Here is a 24,578-nt window from a genome sequence, read left to right on the forward strand (position 1 = left end):
CCAGATGTTTCCAAATCGTAAGTGAAATCCTCCTGTAACATGGAGAGAGGGCAGGGCAGGAACAGAGGCCTCACAGACTGGGACCAGAGTGTACCCCTATAAATTCAACCCCACTTCAAAGGGCCATTTCGCATGCCAGTGTGCCTCCCTCCCAGAGGCAGTCCAGCTGATCACATGTGGCCACAGGAGGCAATGTGTTCTCCAGCTGCCCTGTGGGACATGACTGGCCTCCAATGAGCTCCCCATCATCGGTCTGGTCAGTGCAGGGGCCTGGGAGAAAGGCCAAGGTCTGGAATGCAGAATATTTGGGGCCAAGAAGAGTACGTGATGGGGCCTTGGCACTAACAGGCAGTGGCCTTGGTTCCTCTGTCTGGCTTTGAACTAGTCTCTGAAGCCTCAAGATGTGAAGATTTCCAATCTGTGGGTTAACTTTCTTTTAGAATACTTGGCAATGTACTGATAAAGAATGGAAAGAAAAAATTAGGATTACAATCTTCTTGCTATTGTGCTGCTCGCACTCAAAGAGATGCCTGGCTCCATAACACACCAGTCTTTCTCCCCTGCTCCAGGACCACAGCTCTGCAAACACACTCTAGACCATCCCCACCAACTGTTGTTCTCCTGCTGTTTCCACCCTCACGGGAACAACCCAATTACCCACCACGGTGCTCTCTGCACCCTCTACCTGCAAAGTGTTGCAGCTTTTCTCCACCTTTTTTGCCCCTACAAAACCACCAGCATTTGTTGAGGACACCCAAGGACAACACAACCTCTCCTGTTTGCTTTCTCTTTTCCTCCTCTCACTCTCTTCTCCCAGCCCTGCCTGCCACTGGCACTGGGTGTGGGGTGCTTTACCATGGACCACATAAAAAGCATCCTCCAACAGCTAAACCCGGAAAAGAAGATGACAGAGAAATTAAGAAAACAGACAGAAGGGAAAATAAAAAACTTCCAGTTACTGGCAATTAGCTCTACTTAATTCTCACCCACTGTGCACCATGCCGTAGACACGATGACTCTGATAGGTGAACACGCAGGGTGGCACACCACATACCTGCATGCACAGTGCACGGGTGAGCACACAAGGTGCTTGTTGAAGGTATTCCAACATATTTGGCCACCTATTTGGACACAAATGGCTGCAGCCCTTTTAGGGGCCTCCCATAGTCCCGGTCAAGTCAGGGACGGTGCTTTTCTCTGCTCTCACAAGCTGTGGCCCGAGCCCCAGGGCAGAGGCAAAGGCACTTGCTCAGAGTTGAAGCCCAGCACAGGAAATTATCCAAGGGATGTCCATCCTCGTTCCCAGGCCCACCTGCCCAGGTTACTTGGCTCATTTTTCTTCCCAGGAGGGATGCCAGCTACAGACAGCACTTTGGGCTGCCTGTTGACACAGTCATAGACAGCGCAGCTCTTGCTGACAGAGATGCCTTCCCCTCCACAGGAGGACATGCTTTGCTCCTAGCCAGAGGGAAGGCGGAGGCACCCAGCATGCTGCCACGGTGGAGGATGCACTCAGCCAGCCACTAATGCTTCCTACAGTCTTAGAGCAAAGGGATGAATTAGCTTTTATTAGCTCTTGCGCAGAGCACATCACTCCTGCCCTTTCCTCCTCGCACAAGACACATGCACGGACTCAGCTGTGATGCAAGTGAAGCAGAACCAAGTTACCTCTGTGCCAGCGGCCCCAAACTCCTGTTGGGTCTTGTATAAATCTTATAAATCTTAAATCTTAGACAAGCTAGGAATTAGGATAGAGAAAACCTCCTAAGGGAGCTGCAGGGCCCTCACTGCCCAAAAGTACTTCAAAAAAGATGGATGCTTGGCTTTTATGTCTGAATCTCTCAGGTGGCACAACACATGGCCTGAAGGAGGGCACAGTCTCCATGCCGGCAAAGCCAGAGTCACTGCACAGTCCCTACTATTGGCACCCAAACTTGGGGGGTGCGGGAGTGGTCTGTAGTTTCCCCACTGAGCACTGCTGCCACAAAATGTATTCCTGACCCCCAGCACCCAGCCATCAGCACGGCTGAGGGATGGAGCTGCTCCAGAGAAGTCTCTCTGAAGTCGCTCTGGGGCTTGTTAGCAGGGTGATAAAGGGGATGAATGGCCTCAAAGAAATGCTCTGTCTCCTGCCGTGACATTCATTATCCTTTAGCCGTGCAATTCTTCACACCAGCCAGGAGCTCGGGGCTAGCTCGTTTATCGTCCTCAGGGGCTGTTTTCCACAGGAGGCCACACTCTGCACTTGTGCTCATCGCCCCAGGCAGCTCGAACGTGCCTGAAGAGCCCACAGCATGGCAGCCCGCGAGAGAAGGCTGGGGGCAGAGCAGTTGTTCTCCTGGGTAGTCTCTGAGCTCATTGCCTTCCTCCCACACAACCAGCTTGCTTTCCCCAAGTTGCAATTTGGTGATCTGAGCCACAGCTGCCCCCCCAGATCTGTAGGAAATAGAGCTGCGCACATTTTCAGCCTAATTTCCTAAGAAGTGCAAAGCATATGCGATCTTGCTGCATCAGTCTGTCCTCTGCCCACTCCCCAGCAACTTCTGACACTGCAAACAGATTTCAACCTGATCTGACAGAGAGACAGAGGTCTCTGAGACAGTCAGAGTCTATAAATTTCATGGGAACAGACTGTCAAACAGAGGAGAGACATTATTAGCATCTTCCAAACTGTAGTGTATCATCCGTTATTAGACATCAGACAATCTGCGTGGGAGAGAGAGATATGCTATAAATATCCTGGTAAGGGAAGAAGTTCCATTCAGCACACACAGCTTACTAGACACCAGAGAATCCAAATGCAAGCTATGTATCCACAGGGAACAAGGCCTCATGGATCCCACAGCACACAGTACTAATGGGAGAAAGTTTTGAGCATGCTTAGCTGGCTGGCTCTCCTGTCAGCCAAGATGTCATTTTAGCCTTTGGAAAGCCTCTGGAAATGGGCTGTGTGCTCTTCCCTTGCCATTCTTCAGTGACCAAGCTGAGCTCCTGCTGCACTTCCAGCTTGAACCACCATCCCAGGCTTCTGGATGAGTTCAGATGCTCCCTGAAATGGAACAGACATGCCCAGCTCCAAGGGGGAACAGTGATGGGCAGAGCAGCTCCCTCACCCCCGGTAACCCTTTCATTGCTTCTCTGTGATACGGACAGAGATTTTGCCTTCCAGCAAGATGTTTCATCTTCAAGCTGCTGCCAGCAAATGCCAGGAAGGCAGCCCAGAGTCTGAGCAGCCGCCAGGGTTGCTCACAGCAGTATCACTTACATACCAAGCTACCCATTAGCAGTTGACTCATTAGTGGCAATTGTTATTGTAAGCAAAAGGGAGCTTGTTCCCCTCCACACAGGCCCTTGCTGCAGACCAGACCCACTCATCAAGCCAATGCCAGCAAGAAGCTGGCAGGACAGAGCAAGCCCCAGCAACCCTTCCTCTTTCTCCTAAAGGTTGAAGGGGACACACCAGCCTCTTAGTTCTCCTTTAAAGTCAATTAAATGGTTCACACGTCACACAGTGCAATACAGCCTTCGGAGGGTGACTCCAAGAAGCCATTTACTAAAGCTGCTGGCTGGCCTTCCTTGCTCACCTCCTTTCAGTGACCCAATTAGGAGACCCTCATTAGGCTGTTCCAGGGTGGAACCCAGAGTCATTCCTGCCAGGAACTCCTGCCACTCAACACCACTCTCCAGTACGGGAACAATTAGCGGAAAGCATATGTTACATGGCAAGGCAGCGAGGTGACCAGAGCTTACTAAGGCCGAGCCCAACATTTCAGTGTTGTCTGACCCAGCTGCAAGAAAGCCAAATCCCATATGCAGTTTGGGGACAGAGCAGGGTAATCCCTGTGCTCATTTAGGATCTGCACTGACCCAGTCGTTATCTGTTCAGAGTGTCATTTCAAGCCTCAGGCATCCCACAGCCCTGGAAGTAATTGAGAAGTGGGAAATAGCCTTTTTCCTCCAGCTCATATGTGATGCTGGTCCAGCTGACCAGATGCATTTTGGGACTTCTCTGAATTCAGCCAGTAAAGGTCAAGTCCCAGGAGGTGCCATCAAGCCCGGTGGATCACGTATCACTTGTACCTGCAGGGCTTCAGCTCTGCAAAGAGAGAATTTAAACATGCACTACAGCACATCCTTTATTCCAGAAAAAGGATTTACACTTCAGGGGTGCTTGACTCCCTGTTCTGCCCAACAAAAGGAATGATGGGGATTGAATCCAGGCTTGCATTCCTTTAAAAAAAAAAATAAATCCAGAAATCCAGTCACTCTATCCTAATTGTTCTGATCCAACCTTTCACAGCACTGCATTGAGCTAAAGGGCCGCACCTGAAAGTATGCCAAGAGCAGCATGAAATGTTAATGTTGCAATTAAAACAATATGAATATTGCAGCACTGCTCTGCTGCTCCCCATCCACTGAACAATTCTCATTCAATGGAAGTCAAGTTACATTTGAGGAAATAATGAGGTCTGCTAATTAAGTCTGGCCTAGGAAGACAGCAGTCTTAAAAGGAAAAAAAAATTCAGATCTCCCCAAAATGTGTACATTTGCTGCTTATTACCTGCAAAGAGAAATCATTAATGCTGTGCAATGCCAGGATCACAGGTCAGTGCCATTGTCTTATTGCACACATCTAGAGGAAATTATCTTTTTAATGATAAAACGCATAAGTCATGACCTGCTTTGTCCCTAGGATCTGAGCAGGAAATGCTGGGCTGACACTTTCCATGAACGCAGAAAGCAGGCACCTAATAGTGAATGCCAAATCCAGGCTGGACTAGCGAGAGACAGGTAGGGGCTCCAGGGGCCGAAGGCAGCAGATCGCTTTCAGATGACACACAGGGAAGGGATTTGGCCTCCCCTGCCACCAAGACATTTGAGTGATCATGACACCGGTCAGTTCTGGGAGGCAGAGACTGGTCAGGATCGTTACACATTTTAACTCTAACAACAGGCAACAGGGAAAGACCCCCTCCTGCCCCTTGCATCCATCGGTTGCTGCCCCAAGACATAAGCACGTGTTACAATAACACAAGGACACAGCAACAGCTTAAAAACCATAAACATCAGGTCCAAGGGTGCCAAAGCAAATCTATATCAACATGCTGCACCCATAGCTTCTCCGCCTTCTCATTTTTTATCATCTTCCCAAGTTTCTTTATCCATGATGGTGGTTGGGGCTGCCACTGTGTCTCCTGTGTTCTCCTCAGCCCAGATAACTGCAGAGGGAGGTTGAGGCAGGGAGGGTCTGGCACTGTGTGTATTTCATGGGAAGAGCAGAAGGCTGGGAACAGGCCCACCACATCTTCCCACTGATTTGGCTGCCTTTTCTCCCTGTCAGAGTTTCAGGAGCACACAAGTCCTACTCATCCTCCAGGCCTGAACTCTGCCATCAGACCCAATCTGATGGATCAGCATGGAGCTGTCTGGGGGCCACAGGGCAGCTTGTTTTCTAAAGAGCAGGCTATGTCAGTCCAAACCTCTTCTGCCACCAGAGCAACACCCCTCCCTAACATACCTCCCAATTCTCCAGAAGAAAATTCATCCAATGGAGGGGTGAGGGAGGACACTGGAGTTTTGGTCCATTCCTTGACCAGTGCTGACACTCTGAACTTTAGCCTGTCTTTAATACAGGCAGCCTTCCATGTAAGATCCAGACAGAGACTGAGTCACACTGACTAGAGTAGAAACACAAAGATCCAAATGAGGGGGAGCTCAAACCATTGTGAAGGAAACACTTTATTTGCAAGAGAAAATCCAGATTAAAAGATCAGAAAGGACCTTCAAAGTCTGAGATTGTCCTAAGGGACTCAGATACTACTTCTATCCATCTGTGGCCTCCTGGAGATGGAAGAGAAATAAACCTATTTCGTCACCAAGGTCCACCCAGGAGGATGTCCCCACTCTATCCCCACCACCAGCAGCTCACTGTTTTGTGGGCTAGTAGGTGGTCTCCTTCCTACAGACCCCTTCTCGCTGTATTTCCAGATGCACTAGCACTTGCTGCTACCAAGTGTCTGTTCTGCAATAAAGAGCAATAAACATGCCAGAGTAATTAATGTCTTAACAACTTATTACAATCCTCAGATAATTAATCACAAAAGCTAAACATGCTGTCTCACCCTCCTAATGTGTTAATGCTCTAATTATTATGCCTCAATTAAGGGGAAGTCAGCGCTCCTTGCTTAGAAGTGCATGTTTAATAAGGGTGCTTGAATGCAGGCAAGTTGAAGTGGGAAGGGAGGGGGTGATGGGGGTTAAGGAAGAAGATACCATTTTTAATGAGGTTTCACGGGTGGCTCAAGGCAAGGAATTGACAGCCCCTATCTGGGATCTCACACATGACTACATGTGGAACTGGGGGCCATCTGTGGTGGCTCTGTGCTCTGCTTCCCACCAGGCTATTTATAGGAGAAGCAGCATGTGGGGCACAGAGAAGGCAGGGACTGGAGATGAGCAGTTGTACTGTGGATCTGGCCAGTGCTAGACAGCAGAGCTGGGAGCTCACAGAGCAGTCAGCAACAGGAGTAGGTGATCTCCTCTACCCAGCCCCCTTCTTGGTGTATTTCCTTCCAGACACATAGGTACTTACCACCACTCCTGTCCCATTTGAAATATCCCCTTTGCCCACGCCTCTCCAGCACGGTCCTGTTTCCATGACAGACCAGCTCATCTGATTCTAGCCATTGCCTGGTGGTTTTCCACAACTCCTTGTGTGACAAAACAGAAAGCCAAGCCTCGAAGAGCACACCATTAAAACACGCTTGTTTTATAGGTGGGGAAACTGAAGGCCAAAGAGAGAGAGTCTGCAGGGGACTTTGCTGTGGTTCGTACCACTGCATCTGCCTTTCTAGTGCCTGGCTCTGAACCTTGCTGGATGTTGGGAAACCTCAGAAAGATGTTCTTGGTGGTAAGAAGCTTGAGTAGACTGTAGTGATGAATGTGGGACTGGGACCCTTCACTGTGCAATAGCAGAAGGTCCCTGCTGTATTCAAGACAGCTCTGCACCCATATGATCCTCGTTCTTGGGGAAGACTTCTGGTACAAAGTACAGTCAAGGCAAAGATGGCATCACCTCCATTGCACCCTGCAGAAGTGGTGACCCTGGAGAGCAGAGGGATCAAGATGTAGGACTCTGAGAGGTGGCACAGCTCTGCAATGCAGCAGGCATGGGAGGCTGGGACCAGGATGGTCAGGCTCCAAATCTTGTAACCATCCAAGAAGTGGCAACAGAAGAATGGCTGAGCCCAAGTCTCCAAAACAAAGCCTATAAAACAATTTCTTTCTCCAATAAAAAAACTTTTGAAACAACTCCCCTACTCAAGTGGATCTTCAAACACAAGGAAGCTTCTCCTGAACCAGCCTGATTTCTGTTCCATCCAAGCTTTTTTAAATTTCTCAGACAAATGAATCACCACAAGTATTTCCAGCCTAAGCGCGACTGGAAAACGATTGCATTTCCTCAAGAAATAACACACTGTTTAGGTCTGGATGGCTTCCTCTGAGGAATAAGGGAGAGAGTATAAGAAACTAAACAAAGCAAAGCAACCTGGAGGGGACATAAATTTTAAAACCCATGAACAGTTTTGGTTTTCAAATAATCAGAATGAAAAAAATATTTCACATAGTCACTTCCACAAAAATAGTTCTATCATCCTGATTCTTTGGTGATGTCTCATGAAAAACAAAAGAAAGGTCTCCACGTTTGCCCACCTCACCTGCAGTACACCTCTGAGACAGCAACCTGCTGGCAGTTTGACTGGAGAAAAGAGGCTGATGTCTCCTCATAGAGGCAGCCTGTGGATTCCCCCAGGGATGAGGGCTCCAAAAGACGACTTGTGTGTTGGGCCTCTCTCCACATGGCTTTCCATTCCAGCATCAGTCTTGATCTGCCCAGACTTTCCCTCACCTCTCTGATGAGGATGACTTTAGACATCCAGCTGTAGTTCCCTGCACTTGGCTGCAGACATTGCAGCATTTTATCTCAGCAACTTCACTTCACTCGCAAGTTGCTCCATAAAGACTCCACCAGAACACAACCCATCCTACAGAACCCGACCATCCAAGACAGGGCCATCAAAACCATTGAAATCTGAGCAAACACAGCCTTACTAGGGAGATACAAGGTATACACACCTCTTGAGGAACCAAAGGATCCTTCTGCTGTTATTCGCACTGACTGGTGTACTGGGGATTTTTCTATGGCTGTTGGCATCTATGTTGTTCATCTATGCTGAAGATGGCTGTGCTCAGAGATGAGACTGTTGCCTTATTTCTTTTCAAACATACTATCTAAGTCTCTCAGGATCCACAAGGAAGTGGCTAACTGCTTTCGTACCTCTCCCTTCTCACCACTACCATCAAATCAGTGGTCACTTGAAAATATGGTCGATTACTTCAGTTCTGAGGCTAGACATTTTGCCTTCATTATACTAGATTCCAACTATTCCAAAGCATCAAGTCAGTTAAATATCTGGTGCCAGAAGTTTTGGAGAAGTTGACTGGCTTATGCTAGTATGCTGTGGGGTTGGAAAAAGCCATTTACCTAGAAGAGTGCAGTAACACACAGCTCCTGTGCCAGGGCATTTTCCTTGGGATGCTCTGGGCCCTGTTTAGCCCATACCCACCACCAATATGAGACAAGGCATCAAACCTGAGTCTTCCTCCCAGTACAGTGGACAACATGCCCAATAATCCTCACTCTACCCAGCTTGAGCATGTTCCCATTCACATTGGAGCAGGCAAAATGGAAAGGGAAATCACCATGCCCCTTTGCACCTTTTCCATCTGAACTCCGAGATTCGGCTTCTTGGAGTAAGTCACTGCCTCAGCGGCCTGAGATCAGCTCCCAAACATGCTCACACAAAACACCTGCAGCCAGCAACCACACGTTCTCAGAGCCCTAGAGCAGGGCCTGGATTTTGAGGGCAGCCTCTGGAGGACAGCAGATAACCATTACATTAATAGATATGAGATGTAACAACCATCGGACAAAACAGCATCACTGCTTCCCAGAAAAAGACAGTGGGCCTGAGTGGATTAAAGTGCTGGACCACAAAGCCAGTGCCACTGGAGCCCAGATGCCCCTAACCCCAACCAAACAGCCACCTCTAACAAGAGCTTTCTGAACTCAGCTTACCCCATCCCTCTGCCTGCTGCCTTGAAGACAGCATGCAGTGTGACAGCTGGGAAAACCAATCTGGTCCAAATTTTGTTACAGTCCTGCTGGTTTTTATCCTTGTTTACTAGCATTAATTTTAATGGCTTTCCCTACATTAACTTTGTCCTGAACCAGTCGGAGGAAAATTCCTGCTCACTTGCCTTCTGGAAAACAGCCTGGGTAATTTTCCCTTGTCACATAACGGCCTGCCTGGGCTCCTCCAGAATGACAGCCATGCTGTGTACTTTGTTGAGGGCAATAAACTTCCCAAGGCTGGAGAAGAAGGATTTACATATCCCTGAATATACTGTCCATTCTTTGTTCAGTTTGGGTCTTGGCTTGCGCTGGTCCAGCAGGTGGAAATGTCTTCCTCCTGTTCAGCATCGAAGGGAACTACTGAACCTACACCAAGGAAATGCAATGCTTCCAGGCAAAGCAGCAACCTGCCCAAGTCTGGGCAGCTTTGGGCTGGGTTTGTCACTGGCCATCTGAGCCTCATTTTCCCCTGGAATCATTAAAAATGCCTGTAAAAGAGGTCCTGAAAGAGATAACAGTGCTAGAATACACATGGAAAATGTTTCAGAGAGGTGGTGAGGAGGAAGCGAGGACGCCTTGTCCTCTGCACCAGCCCTCTGCTGTGCAATGCCCAACTCTGCCCACGCCCTATTTGTGCTGTCTCGTGTGTCCCACACACTTTTATTCACAGCAGGGAGCAAAGGTGAGGATGATGCAATGCCTGAGCCTTCTCTCTCCTGTCCACTCTCCCTCTTCTCATCTCCAGCTCCTTCCAGCAACCATCCTGGCTTCCTGAAGGAGATACCACAGCTCCACCCAGGCTGGGCTCTGCAAGAGAGAAGACGACTGTCCTTCAATTTGCTCACCAGATGCTGTGAGCTGTGACCCCTCTCCTTTCTCCAGCTCACAGAAAGGTGTGATGGCTTAGGCCATGGGAAGAGAAACACTCAGGACTCTCCCTGTTACAAAAAGGGGCAACAGCTCTTTCCACCAAAGAAATGCAAGGGGTCAATTCAGGCATGTTTCCAAAGTTTTCTGTCTCTGACAGCATAAAAAAAAGGAATATGGTTACACCAAGGGAAGCTATTTGATGTATCACATGATGCCCTTACTTTAAAAGTACAGATGTTCCCTCCATGCTCCAAGGGGCTATTTGGAAGACAGAGGGCTCAAAAAATTCCACTATATCCAACCACAAGCACCTTGGCTGCTGTAGAGAGAGTGTTGCCATGGAAAGATGAGGGAGGCAGCAGTGAGATGGCTGGAGTATTCCTACCAATTAACACAAAGAATTTTGACTGCTCTGCTGTGTTTTCTGCAAGAGCCTAGCAACCACCTCAAAAGTGTTATTCATACATCTGAGAAGTGTTTAGCAGGGTCACATGCCTAGTAAGCTACGCAAGCAGGGAGGGATAGCTCTCCAGGCAAGGCCCATCGAGCATGGGCATGCTGCATGTATGCAGCTTGGATACCTCAACTCCTGCTCCAGGAGGCTCACGCGCTAGGTGCAGGCAGTCATTGGATCACACAGGGCACCAGAGCGACACTGCAGGGCAAGGGAGGGGGTGACATGTAGGAGCCACAGCTGCAAGGAGAAGATGACTACATGTCCTACCTTCATGGGGCAAAACTGGACAGCTTGCCATTGCTCAATTCAGAGGTCCTGGCTGGAGAATCCCCATCACTAGCAATCTTTTCTACATACAAGCGAACTTGCAGCCTGCTGCATGGGCTCACTTCAAATGTACTGTTTCCACAAAAACTCATGCTATTCTACCCTAAGAAAACAGAAGAATTGTAGGGGAATAGACAGGGATCGGCGACCGGAAGATCACAGGATGTGACGGAAAGATAGACTCCTCCCCATAGGAGTGGCAGGAACAGGAAGCGCAAGAGCTATATAAGCGTGTGACGCAGCCAAATAAACGGACATTTTGTATCCATCATATTGATGTCTGTGCATCACTGTCCCCAGGGTGGGTAGAGCCCTGTGTCCCGGAGATATGCGGCCCAAGATAAGTTCTCCCGTAGAAGCGTACAGCTACAAAGAATAAACAAAACCTCCAAAATACTTTGCAACATCTCTACTAGGCACTAAAGACTGAGTGACTCAGAGGCAGACACCACAGCATCCTATCTACTTCCATCTCCCTGAAGTAAAGAAAGGACACATACTCCCTGTGTGCCAGTCTAGCCTCTTCCACAAAAGGGGCACTACAAACTGACAAAGAACAGCTTTTGCCCATTCATTAAGTTCTTGGCATTAATTTATTTCTCTCCAACCAAGCTGTAAAACCCAAAGCTGCATGCAAGCAGCATCCTAAAATATCCCTGTAAATCTCAGCCACCACATTCATTAATTACAACCCAGTGATAGTTTAGGCCATTAGTTCTGGATGGTAACTTCCTTTATTCCCACGTTAATGCTTGATGTCAGTGGTTATCTCATTACCACTCTATTACTTACCTACTTAATCCATCATTGCAACCCAGGCCAGAAGGGAGGAGCAGAGTTTGCCCTGCATTTGTAGGAAGACAATACATCAAGTGTAGAGAGCACCTAGGAATCACAAACAAAACACTTGTCTAATCTGCAGCTGAGGTTATATGTTTTAAGAGGAGGAAATGACACAGATGGGTGTTGTTAGGAACACAAACACATTCCAACACTGAAAAATTGTGGATATTGAGGATTAAGTTTCCTATTAAATCAGAACCAAAAGGTTAGGCAAGAATTTAAATGCATATTAGTAGTCATACAAAAAAAAAATGACCTGAACTCTGCCCTCCTCCTCCTCAGACCCTCCTTCTTCCAAACCCCAGGTTAGATTCAAAGAGTTTCTGCCTTTTGCATGCTAAACACTTTGAAAAGGCAGGTCAAAGTGTGGGCACTGGGAGCTGCTACCTGCTGAATGCTCCAGAAAATATGCAGGCAGCATTGCAGATACCACTACCCTTGAGTGCTAGTGAAAACACCCCTAAAGCCATGTAAAGGTACAATAGTTACTGACATTTCAACACACACCCAGCTGGAGTACCTCTTGTTTGGTGAGCAAGCGTTTCCAAAAATGTACTTTATCACACCTGCCACACTCCTGCTTGTCCCAGGACTTAGTCTACTCACTGATCCAGCCCCATGGGTCTGATCGGGGTGTTTCAGCACAGCGAGACTAGCAGCTCTCCCGGTCTTGTTCCCTCCCTCTTCCCCAAAATAGTCTTGTTGGAGACAGTGTTTCAACCTTCCCCTGCTTGACTGAGAAAAAGGAAAGCCCTTTTTATGTTGACAGGCTGTGAAACCAAGCTGTGAGCTGGGGAAAGGGTTCAAACAGACACCTCCCTTGCAGTAAGGCAGGTTCTCTCAAGAGCAAGCAAAGCACCTCCGCTCTGCTCAGATATGATGCCTGCACAAGAGGGCAGGTGACTCTGTTTTTTACTGCTTCTAAGCAACATGCTATGGAAGAATTGAACTCCTCTAATGTGGAAGAAGCTGGTGCCACAAAAGCAGCAGAGAGAGAGAAGACACAGCCCCAAGAATATGTCAGGAGTGAAATATCAATTATTTCCTCTGTGACCAGTAAACCTCCAGCTAACATGCCTGTACTGGCAAAAGTGGGCTCTAAATGGTGCTGTGCCAGAACAACTGACAGGGCAAGCCTGCAAGATGCCACAATCAGATGTAATTAAAATACCTTTGCTGCCCTGCTCCCCATCCCCTCGGCAATGAAATCCATTACAGGGTGTGGAAAGAAAATTGTTTAAAATGTCCCTGAAGCTGGGTTGTTGACACCAGTGTAGACAGATAGATTTTGATACACCCTTGATTAAACACCTTTCTGCAGAAGGCAGAGAGGGCAGGAAAGAAGCTGGGTGGTGAGCCAGAGATCCACCCTAGAAACAGTGGCTATTGCCCAGGGAAAGCAAGTGCTGCTGCAGGGGAAAGCTGCCCCATCAACCAGCCAGAGGCTAAAACAGCCTCATCCCCCTGGGAAGCAAGCTGCAACCCTCTGCTCCAGCACCAGACTCCTCTCCCTGAGCTCTCTGCTCTGACTCAGGCCAGCAACACCACACACATCGCTGCTTCCAGCCTCTGATGAAAGGCTGAGGTGAAAGAAAGCAACAGAAAAGTCTCACACAGTGCTCATCCAGTGGCAGAGCCGCAGTACTTCCATTTTCCATGGAGTTACACATCACAGGGGGATTCTCCAAGGTGCAATAGGAAACTGGCTCCAAGTACAATTTTCCCTGTAGGCATTCATAACATCTGTCTCTTGCTCATTCTCTCACACACAGATGCTCTTGGACTGATAAGGATTTAACTCCCTTGGCAAAGAGGGGCAAAGATAAAGTCTTCTCCCTGGCCATCTACTTATATCAAGCTGGTAGGAACTCATCTTTAAGATCCGCAATCAGCCATCAGGCTGGAAATTTGTTAGGGATGGGCAAAAAGGAGCCAAAACTACATTTACCCTGTTTTTGCAGGGAAGTAAATGAAAGGCAAGAAGGACCAAGCGGTACAACTGGGTGTGGGCAACTGACCTCTCCAACTCTTAGAGACCTCAGAAAGAGGAAACCCAGGGTCAAACATAGCCCAGGAGCTCAGAGCACAGAACAAATCTACCTACTGCACCCAGAGCTGAGGTTAAAAACATCGAGTGAGCACACAGGCTCTGCAACCCAGGGTGCTGCAGGCATAGGTGTGTGTCATGGAGCTATACAGACTAGTGAACAATGCTTACCAGTCCTGTGCCTGTGCACTTCTGGCCTACCCTGCTGACCAGGAGCTCTGCAGTTGCTGTTACCTGGTAAAGAAGGCTTGCAGGCATATCCCACAAGAAGAGGGGCTTTCCCATCAAATATTCCTCAGGCTTTGTGTACAAAGATGTTTGATAGAAGACTCCAGATCAGGAAGTAATTATAAATTATGAGAAAGTATAAGATACTCAGCACCACCAGCTCCTGCAGTGGTAAAGCCCCTGTTTTTGCACAACATTCATCTCTCATTCCAAATCTGCTTCAGATGGTTCAAACAGAGGCTTGAAATTTTTAACTCCCCCTGCTCCCTCCTGTGACCTGAAAGAAACTGAGGCAAGCAGCAAGAATGCCATGCCTGGCATCCACCTTATTATTTTTCTGGGACTTGCCTCCAAGTGCCCTGGGCAAACCTGGCACTTGGGAACCCTCAGCTTTTATACGCACTTAGAGACTGAGGTGGATTTTGGTTCCAGCTCTGCTCAATGCAACACAGAGTCCTGGTTCATAATCACAGTACCACCGATCTTCAGATCTGCAAATAGCTGAGGGGCAGCCAAGCTCCCTCCTGAGTCATCAGAAATCCAACCCTATGCTAACAAATGAACAGCCCAGCCAGCCTCTACCTTCCCTGCAGCAGTTTAGTCTGGATAAGTATAATCGTGTCTCCAACAAGAAAGCAGGTGTTTTAAAAATGTGTTCACCCATGCATTTCAATTAACAATGTTTTTTAACACCATTTAACACCCGGACCATGTGAAAATACAATTGCATCTCAGACAGAGAGGAGTGCCCTTCCACAGGGTATCACAGCCACCTGTAGCCTCCATTTTTGCACCTGGGAAAGGATTGGGTGGGGCAGGAAAGCACCTTTATCCTAAGGCTGCCTTAAGCAGTCTCACATCTTTTAAAATAGGGCAAGAAAAATCACATTTACTGCTTAGCAGCTTTTCTCTCTCAAAGAGTCATTGCCCAAAACTTACTGTGGCTATGTGTATGTGGGCACCTGCCCACAAAGACAAAGGAGCAGTTGGTCCTTGCCTTGGTCTCTGATAGTCCATTCAGAAGCTGACATTTTATTCCCCCAGAAAATGAAACACATCAGTTGAGCACTCCCAGGGAAGTAGCAGGACCAGAGCAAATTCCCAGAAAAAGCCTTGGCAGCGTTTCCTCCGCTCTGCAGCTCTGAGCAAGATGGAGTAACAGAGCACGACACATGGAGCAACAGAAGCTGAACGATGCATGTGTTACTGCAAGGAAAATTAACAATATTAGGGGGGAGGGGGAAGGGAAATCACTTGCTAACTAATACTTATTCAAACACAATTTTATCCTCATCTGACCCTAATTCCGATTAAAGAAAACTGGACAGACTGGCATTGCTGCTGGGGCATTCAGGCGATATCACTGACCATCCATGTATATAATTGCCCAGGAGGTCTCGCAACAACCCCCGTGACTTTCCTCCAGCAATTTTATATGCATCAGTTTAAGTCACCAATATTTTTAAGGCCACTCAGCCCCACTGTCCAGGCTCCCAGACTCCTCTGACATAGTCAAAACTTCTTCCAGTAACCCTGGACAGACTCCTAGACCAGCGAGCTCACTGTGCATCTTGTTCACCATTGCCTGTCTTGGATACAAAAAGACACTCTAGTCACAAGTCCCACAACCCCCATAGAAGATCTCCTTCCAGGCATCTTTAACAAAAGTCACCAAGGGATGTTCTTACCATCCATGCAAGCCCATTGAGCTGGTGTGCTCCATTAAGAGGAGAGATAAATCTGCCCCAAATAGGGTTTGGGGGCTTCAGAAGCCACCTATCTTAGGACCTAAGTATGCCTGCCCTACCAGTAGCTACACCACCACTTCACAGGAACACAGGGAAGACCAGATTTTATTGAGTTTAGGAACCATATGCATAGGAAATCTTGGGAAAGCTAGACACATGCCGAGTGGTTTGACAGACTCATGAAAAAGGCCACCACTGCTCATCACCCAGCAAGCAAAGGGCTTGGTGCAGCATCCCTATCAGTCACTGTCAAGCCTAATCACATAGCACAATAATATTTATTAAATATGTTTTACATTTTAGAAAGAATGAAGAACCGGGGAAAAAATGCTGCGATGGAAAGGGAGAGTTGAAGTTCAGCCACTGAAGAAACCCTAAAGACAAATGCACATTTCATGCTTTGAAATCTGGAAGAAAGTTGATTTTCTGTTCCTCAGCTTCAGTCGCCTCTTTGCTAGTGAGATTTGGCACTAGCCCACGCCTCCTGAGGAAGCAGAGGCAAGGATTTTCCAAAGAATTTGTCACCCACACCTCCTCCCGCAACACCCCCTTGGGGATTTTCTAATGAGCAAGGTTCTCCTTTGGAAAAAAAAAAATCTGCCTTTAAAAGACTGGGCCATGGCCACGAGCAACGCAAGAGCAATAGTTCTACCTCAGACCTAGCTCCAAGCCCAGCGTCCACCTGGAAGCTCTGCTGCCCTCCACCTGTTTAAGGAAGATGTTTCCATTATTGTTCAATTTGCAATGAGTTTAGCTTCATGTCCTTGATTGGATGATTTTTATATTTAGTGTCCTCTCCTACTCTTCTTTTTATAGACTGGTAATCCAAGTCCCTTGGTAAGGCTGAGTAATCTTGATCAGATTTTAATCAAAGTAAGCCAGATCCTCAGCTGCCAGTATTGATGCATCTGCCTTTAAATATTTGAACGATGTCGATTTACCCTGGCGAGGCACCGGCCCCATCCGTTCAGAAAATTTAAATTCCTTCCTTTGCATCAAGCTAAAACAACAAGACAGAACAAGCAACCTGCTGCGAAGAGGTTTTAGTTTATAAAACCAATACCCAGGATTTCAGAACTAAATGAAAATCTGAGATAATCCCTCCCCAAATCCAGGCTGGGAAAAGCACTCCGGACAGATCAGTATCAAGTAACTTCTTAAAACACACTTTCTTTCTCTTGTGAAATGTACCATCAAGTCTGAGTTGAAGGGAAATTACCCACAATGCCTCACTTCCTGACATGACCCAGAGAATTTATGTATAGAAAACTGCACATTTTATCCATGCAGGCTTCTCCAGGATGGACCTGCTTCTGCTTTGTTCAGCAATGACCCTTGTGCCACTGCCAAACCCCAGCACCCAAAATCAGCATATTAGTTGGAAAATAATGAGATTTCTGGAATACAAATTGTTGGCTCCATTTTCCTTACCTTTCAAGATGATATCTGCCAGTGTCCCTCCACAGATCAGAAAGATAAAAAAAAGCACTTAGATGAAAGAGTCTCATCTACTTGCCTGACTCCAGGAGACAAGTCTGAGGTGGAGATGGGGGCTGTCCCACAGAACTTGTCAGTATTTGGACTGCAAACAGTGTCCAAGTGAAGCCAGAAATAGGTAGTTGCCTACAAGACTCCAGTAAAGGCAAGACAAGCCAGGTACACTGATTTACTTCCACATTTGGGGTAAACTCCTGAGAAACACCAGGGATTTCACGGGTTCTCTTTGGTCATTTCTACCGAGATAGAGCTTAATTCAAAGGCAGCACATCTTGTACTTATACAAGCATCACCTGAGGAGTTGCACCAGAACATTGCAGTAAATCTGCATTTCCATCCTCACTCCTAGGAGGCCATTAGGTCTTCAAGGTTTGTCAGAACCATGCTCTACTTTAAGCCGTCCTGAAAAGCAGAAGGACAACCTCAGGTCCTCAGTCCCTCCTTCCCTCAGGAGGTTGAGGTTTCCTACTCACCTTTTGAAGCCATTGGCTGGACCTGCCCACCCTTCCAGCTGGGTTAGCTAACGAGCAGGCAGGCTGGGATCAAATCCTCTTCTGCTCATGACTGTTATTGCCATCCTGCCTCACAACTACAAGGCTTGGTTTTGCTCCCCACACCCCGAAGTCAAGCTGGAGGAAATATAATTACCTTCTTGCAACAGCCCAAGACATAGCCCAGCCCCTGAACTGCACTTGGATCTGTATATCATTCATACAAGTCCAGTAAAACCAGTGACCCATTCAACTGAGCAAATACTACAGGATTAGGTGCTGCCCTGCCAGGGACAAAGCCCCAGGAGTGTCACTAAGATGTTATTACCAAAACAGGGCTGGGCATAAAGAAAATAGGGATCAGCTGATGCTTGTAATGAGAAATTACAAAAAGGTGAAGAGCTAATGAAGAGGAGAGAGCATGGACTTGTCTCTCCTCATGGCTCCTCCACAGCCCTATGAGTAGAAGGGTGCTCCAGCGGACACCACCCCACCAGTTTCTTCCCATATGGAAGAAATGCTAAACAGGCAGCAAAGCTCTCATGTCACGCCCAGGGACTGACCCCAGTCCCTGTGGGTCTGAGAGGCTGTCCAGGCAGAGCTTGCAAATGACTCTTCCCACTCACTGCCACCCCAGAATTGATTTTTGGGAAAGCACAGATATGCAGCTAGCCTCTGTACTTGGGAGAGGTCAAAGGCTATCAGTAGGCAGAGAGCTGACAGCATGGAGCCTGGGGAAGCAAAGAAAGCAGGAGGGAAGCAAGGGTAACAGACCACTTGCCAGTTATGTTAGTCCTAGCAATAGGGAGGTGAGACACACCAACACATTCAGCAACAAGGGTTAAATCCAAGTCACAGGTGGCTCTTCCAGGCTCTAGACAAGCAACACACATGGCATTGATCCAGCTGCAAGCAGACACTTGGGAAAGCTATGGCACAACAGCTAAGGTGGGACTTAACACAGGTTGTTTATTAATAGGCATCGCACACATATTAAACCACCCTGTAAACAGCCTCATGAAGGAGCCTGTATGGAGAGCATCTGCAGGGGGGTTAACAAGCTCTGGTTCCTGCAAGCAGACTGCATCTTTTGTCCTTTCATGTTAGCTCACCCAAGCATCCCTGATTTGAGACACAGGTTCCTGCAACAGATGGTCTTATTAGTGTCCACATGCAGTGACAAGGAGACAACAACAGGTGGCCTAGACAGTAACTGAAACATTTCGCCCCACTTGCCCCAAAACTGGTTCAAGATCATGCCAAGGGCAACCAGGATCAAAGCACAAAAAGATGTCATGCATAAGCGGTCCAAATTATCCTCACATGCCTTCTGCCCTGTTAAGATGTCAGCTGGAACATGTTGTCCAGTTTGGGATGCTGATCTCCAAGACGGTATGAACAATTGGAGACAGTCCAAAGGAGACAGACAACAGTGACTGAGTAACTGGAAATCTATAGGAGATGGTTGGCAAGATGAGGTGGAAAGCATTTGTGATGCTCTGTCTAGAGAGGATGGAGACATGGTTACAGTCTTCAGACAAGAAAAAGGAAGGGGAAAAGAAAAACAACTGTTTCCAGCTCTGTTTTGGAAAGGACAAGAAATCCTAGGCTTAATTTAAAACAAGGGACCTTTCAGTCAAACATTAGGAAAAACTTTCCAAGTGTATAGACAGTAAAAGCACCAGACAGTTGTCAGATCTCCACTGCTTTCTTCAAAACATCCACAGTTAAATTAAACCCTTTGGGCTATGCTACAGAAGACCCCATAACTCAACTACGAGGCAGTCAAGAGAGTTACAAGCTCATTCTGCGCTGTGACACGGGGAAGAGATAGTCCAATGCCAGCAAAAAATAAATTAATTTCCAACTCATCATAAGAAAAAAAAAAACACCAAAAAACCAAAAAGCCACCAAGCAGCTGCCACTTAGAGGGACCTTTAAAAATCCTTCCAGTGTGAAAAGGCCAGCAGGGGAGGGAGCGGGTATGTGCTTCGAGGGCTGGCAGGAGCCAGGGGAATGGAGTGGAAAAAGCCACAGCAAAGCTAAGTCTACTAGGCTTGTGGCAAACAGATTGCAAAGTGCAGAGCAACACCCTCCTGTCAAAGCAAAGCCCTGCTGAAGCCAAGAGGATGCTCCAAGGGTGTCCAAAGCTGTACTCTAAGTGGCTCACCACCACACACTGCTCAGTTGTGCCATTGGCAAGAGGGACCTCATGCCCTCAGAGGACCTCCCGTGGATTCTTGGGTGCTCCCTCCTCTGGCACATGCAAGCCTTGCTCTTAGCTGGTGGCCCCATCATTCATCTGTGCTGAGACAGTCCTGTCTCCAGGTTAAGCCATTTCCACAGTGTAACTCAGGACCAAGCATCTGACTCAAGCACTTCATGCTTCTGCTTTGTGTTGGCATCCATGCTGTTGAGTGTTCTCACCAGCCAGAGAACAGTTTTGGGATGTCCATGTTTTCTATTCGTATATTTACCTTTCTCTTCCCACCCCTCCCCTCTCCCCCCAAATTCTCTATATATTATCTCCAACCAAATAAAAAGATATAGATTTTTATATATCCAACCAAATTAATATATATCTCCAACCACAAAAATCACAAGTAGAGAAGCTCTTCAAGCCTGAGGCAAATCTGTGTGCCCCCAAACTCTCCTGAACTTTGGATTCTCTGGGACACTGGCAGGAGCCAAGGATTTGCACCATCCTCCTTTTGTATTTTTGTTCTAACTGATTGCTGGCCTCTTGTGTGAGTTAAAAATATAGACATTTTGTTGGCTTCCTCATCGTGGGCCTGGCCTATTCCAGATATATTTGCTGGAGCTAATTCCTGCATCACATCTTCAAATTTGTCTAAGCCAAAACTTCTTGTGCTGTGTGGTTCAAACCTCCCTGGATTTGAGCTCTTCAAATATTTTTGGATGGATCTGTAGTTCAGGGAGCTGAAAGAGGCTTGGAGAAACCAAACTCTGCCCTATTTGCCTCAGTACTCATCTGAAAACACAGCTTGATACAGATTCATGGTAAAGCCTAAGCGTCCCTTAGTGTCACTAAGAGTCCCTTAGTGACGTAGATAAAATTTGTAGCAGGTTTCACTCCAGATCTAGCCATTCCTGAAGACCAGACTTAAATTTTCAGCCCAGAAATATTCCTCCTGAGCTTCTCCTCCCACGTTGACTTGTGTTTGTGTAAGGCTTGGCTCAGACCATCACACTCACTGTATCTGCAAGAGTAAGTGCAGTCAAAGTCAGCTCACCTGAGAAGAAACTTCTTGACCTCTTCTACCACTCGTTTCCCTGCATGCATCATGGAGAGACCGTGAGACACATCTGCAGTGAACTATTATCCTCTGCGCTCTGCCTCCTGCTTTGTTTATAGAGAGTTTGGGGAGATTTGTGGGCCTGGTGATGAATTATAGGGAGGAAGACAAACATATTTTACTGTTCTGGGCAAGGAGTGCTGGAATCCCGTGGACATCTGGAGGAATTATTTGCAGAAAATTAACATTGTTTGTCATTTGCATGATGAACTTCTGGATCTCAAATGAATGATGGGAAGAAACTGGTGGGAGATGTTCATTATCCCTGATGGAGAGAAGCCCCTTGACATGATGCTAAGGTCGCCATGATCTATGGACCTGCTGACTGACAACTCCAAGTGCTCTGGAATTGAACACACAATATAACTGGGGGCGTAAGCGATCTGCCACATTAAATGCCGAGGCGTTAATAATTGTTGCTTGCCTCTGATTGCTGGAGTTTCAGATGCACTTGTTCTGGCTGTCTTATAGGGCACGTGCATTAACTCCTTCCTGACTAATTTCAGAGGACACAAAATTCAGTCAGAAGCACCTGCAGGTATCCAGACAGCCTCTCAGTCTAAAACTTCCAGGTTTTCTTGTTTATCTCTTGATGTGCCTTTCGGGAACGTGCTCTCAGCAGCTCCCTGACAGAGATTCCCCACCTCTACCTCAGCAGCAGTTACAAATCCCAGATGGCAGCAGATGACGTGCCTTCACTAGCCCTGCAAGGGAGACACTCGAATTCACAGCATGGCAGAGAAGCCCTCAAAGTTTTCCCAGTACCACAGCACAGCACACCTTGTTCCTCTGTATGTTAATGTTGGCCACTTGGGAGCTAACTTCAGGTTTTTTCCTTGCAGCTCTAACCTGTGCCAATGACAGGGAGCAGCTCGTCTCAAGAGCTGGGAGTGCTGCTAGCTGCAGGGCAGCAGGCACCCAGAAGAATTGTGTCTGAGAAACATCATCTTCCCCAGGACAGGGCTCTTGGTCTCTCAGCATCTCAGTTTCTTCCTTTGAAAAGCTGAAATATTATTTGATGTGCTTCTGAATTGTTGCCCCTAAGCCCCCCAAGTCAGTGTTTCCTAAACTGGGGGGCAAGGTCCCCCTCTGCTACCTAAGGAAAGAGGCACAGTTAGGGTACAGAAGGGATGTAAGGTCTCTCCAGAGCAGTGGTGCAGGTGCATCAGAAATGACAGCCTTATTAGAGAGGGAAGCAAGAAAAGCAGAGGGCACTGCGGCCTGGACCAAATTCACTTGCAGAAGCACTGCCTCAAAGTGTATTTGTAAGCTCCTCTAAATTCAGCTCTTTCAGCCCCCTACCTCTAAGTACAGAGAGCAGCATTCCCCTTCCTCACAGCGCTGCTGGGAAGACAAATTCACACACATTTCTGAGGCAAGAATGCAGGACAATGTATACTTGCTGAAAGATATAATGAAAACCCAAATGTTTTGGGCACTGGAACCACCCCAGCATCGCCATATGACAAGGAAAGCAAGGGAAGTCCTCTGCTGTAGTCTGCAGCCTCCCCAGGAGCGTGACAGGGTAGGGATCTGAGGAGAGAATTACACTGACAATATTCTTTGTGCAAAAGTACTGGAAAAATATGCTGACATCTTTTCATGTATCAAACGAAGCGCCGCACTGATTAACACAGGCAGAAAAATTCAGCCCCTGCCTTTCTGAAATATCTCGAGGCCTTGATGCGCTGAACGAGTAGATGGGATGATGCAGTTTGATTTTACCTGGGAGACAGGGGACGAGAGCACCCTATAGATTTGGGGGAGGCATGGAAGAACCAGCACTGTACCCACCTGTGCTTTGTGAACAAACACAGCCCAGGAGATGGCTCCACTCCAAGCTCTGTCCCCCTTTACTGGGACTGGAGCTGAGACAGGGAAGGAAAATGAGCATCTGGAAGTCCATATGAATAAGCTAATGCCGCAGGGCTGTCAGTCATGTGGTAATACCCTTAGCTAAAGAAACTTATTGATCCTGATTGCCTGGAATTGCACTTGAAAAGGGCTGGGTGACATTTCCAAGGAGACACGAGCTACCTTCAAGTCAATTAGCAGCATTGGAGGATTCATGCCGAGGGGACGCACTCACCTCTGAGGAATGCCAGAAGAGAATGAGAATTGAATTAAGCCTTTTCATACACAGAGAAACAAATCCTTTAATGGCCTGTAACAGCTGACAGGACACCCAGGGTCGCCAAAAGCATGCTGGCAGCAGCTAGGTGAAGAAGTTTCCTGTGATAAAGCTAAGGACTGCAGAGCAGCTGAATCCTTGCTAAGGGCCCAGGAGGGCATGCAGAGCCATGCAGGGTAATCCTGTAGATAAGTGAGGAGAGAAAAGCAAAGTTTAAGTTCCATGTCAACAATGCATGTAAAGCTCTTCACTCCTCTCCAGGTACCTGACCTCCCTTGGGGCTCAACAGGCACACCACAGCCAGCAGCATCTCACGTACAACTGAGCAGCATGTGACCCTCATGGAACAGGCATTTAGATAAGGTCTTTTGCCTGCTGCCTTTCCCAGAAAATTCCTTCCTCATATGGATCCCAAAGACTCCTTCAGAGCCTAGGATCCCAGCCAGGTTTGAAACCAGCACAGCAAATCCAAAGGCAGAGAAATTATGGTAACTCTGCAATCCCTCTGATTTTTCTACTTGCGGGTGCTCTGACCCATATTTAGTTTCCATGGTTCCTTTTACGTTCCTATAAACATGAGGCTTGTACCTGAATTCAAGGCTTTCTGGACAGCTTTACAGAGATGATTTCCTGCTCTCTTGCAGCAACTGCGGTCATTCTGTCTCACAAGCCAAAGAGCACAACCTTTCAATCCTTGTGCAGGAGGGCGAGGAGCTCCAGTGAAAAGCCTTTCAATCCACTCTGCAAGGTGAAAGCGGCCCCACCAGCTACAGAGTGACTGAGAAGCCTCAGTCCTGAACAGGTCCCAGGAATATTTGAATCTTCTTGAGTATAGCACTGAAAAAAAAAAAAACAGAAGGAGAAGCCAGCCCACCTGTTTTCTCCAGCTGCAGCTCTGCAACAAGATCTGCATTCAGGCACTGAGGGTTTCCTTGAGATAGCATCTCACAGTCATGAGCCCAAAGCCATCTTCAATATACTGGTGACATTTGGAGACTCCAGAAATGCCAGTGTGTTCTTCTGGGTGTTGTACCAGCTCAGGGAAAGCTGCCCCTTGTCCCCACCTTCCAAAGCCAAGTAGTTCAGCCTAAGCCTAAGAGCCAAATCATGTCCTCAGCCGCTTCCTCATCTACCCACCTACACCGGGATGCTGCAGCAGGAGCTCTAACAGGACTAATCCTCCTGGAAGGATTCTTGTGCAGCAGCACAAGTTTTGCTGGGTATGTAATCACAAGATTTGCTACCCATCTTCACCACAACACAGGTTTTCTGAGCCCAGCACAAACCAAGACCCTCTCAGTGCTCTCCTGACTCCCTCCCCCCTCTTCTCCCCACTGCTACAGTCCTGAACTGAGGAATAGAGACAGCCAGCCCCAGTCTCAAAGGAAATCAAATGGAAGTTGTTCCTTTCAACTCAGCTGAAGAA

General features: G+C 47.5%; 1 long non-coding RNA gene across 1 annotated transcript in view; it reads right to left on the reverse strand.

The window, feature by feature from the left end:
* LOC142058889 (uncharacterized) overlaps positions 1-24,578 on the reverse strand; it is an 87,164-nt gene that overhangs the window by 33,624 nt on the left and 28,962 nt on the right. Inside the window, exons 7-11 of the long non-coding RNA XR_012661138.1 lie at positions 23,741-23,989; positions 23,111-23,334; positions 11,643-11,735; positions 10,791-10,953; positions 95-10,003 (exon numbers count right to left, since the gene is read on the reverse strand). This is a non-coding gene — a long non-coding RNA (uncharacterized LOC142058889). The remainder of the gene's footprint in view (positions 1-94; positions 10,004-10,790; positions 10,954-11,642; positions 11,736-23,110; positions 23,335-23,740; positions 23,990-24,578) is intronic.

The sequence above is a fragment of the Phalacrocorax aristotelis genome, chromosome 6 (genome assembly GCF_949628215.1).
Source record: "Phalacrocorax aristotelis chromosome 6, bGulAri2.1, whole genome shotgun sequence".
In the NCBI taxonomy this organism is placed as follows: Eukaryota; Metazoa; Chordata; class Aves; order Suliformes; family Phalacrocoracidae; genus Phalacrocorax; species Phalacrocorax aristotelis.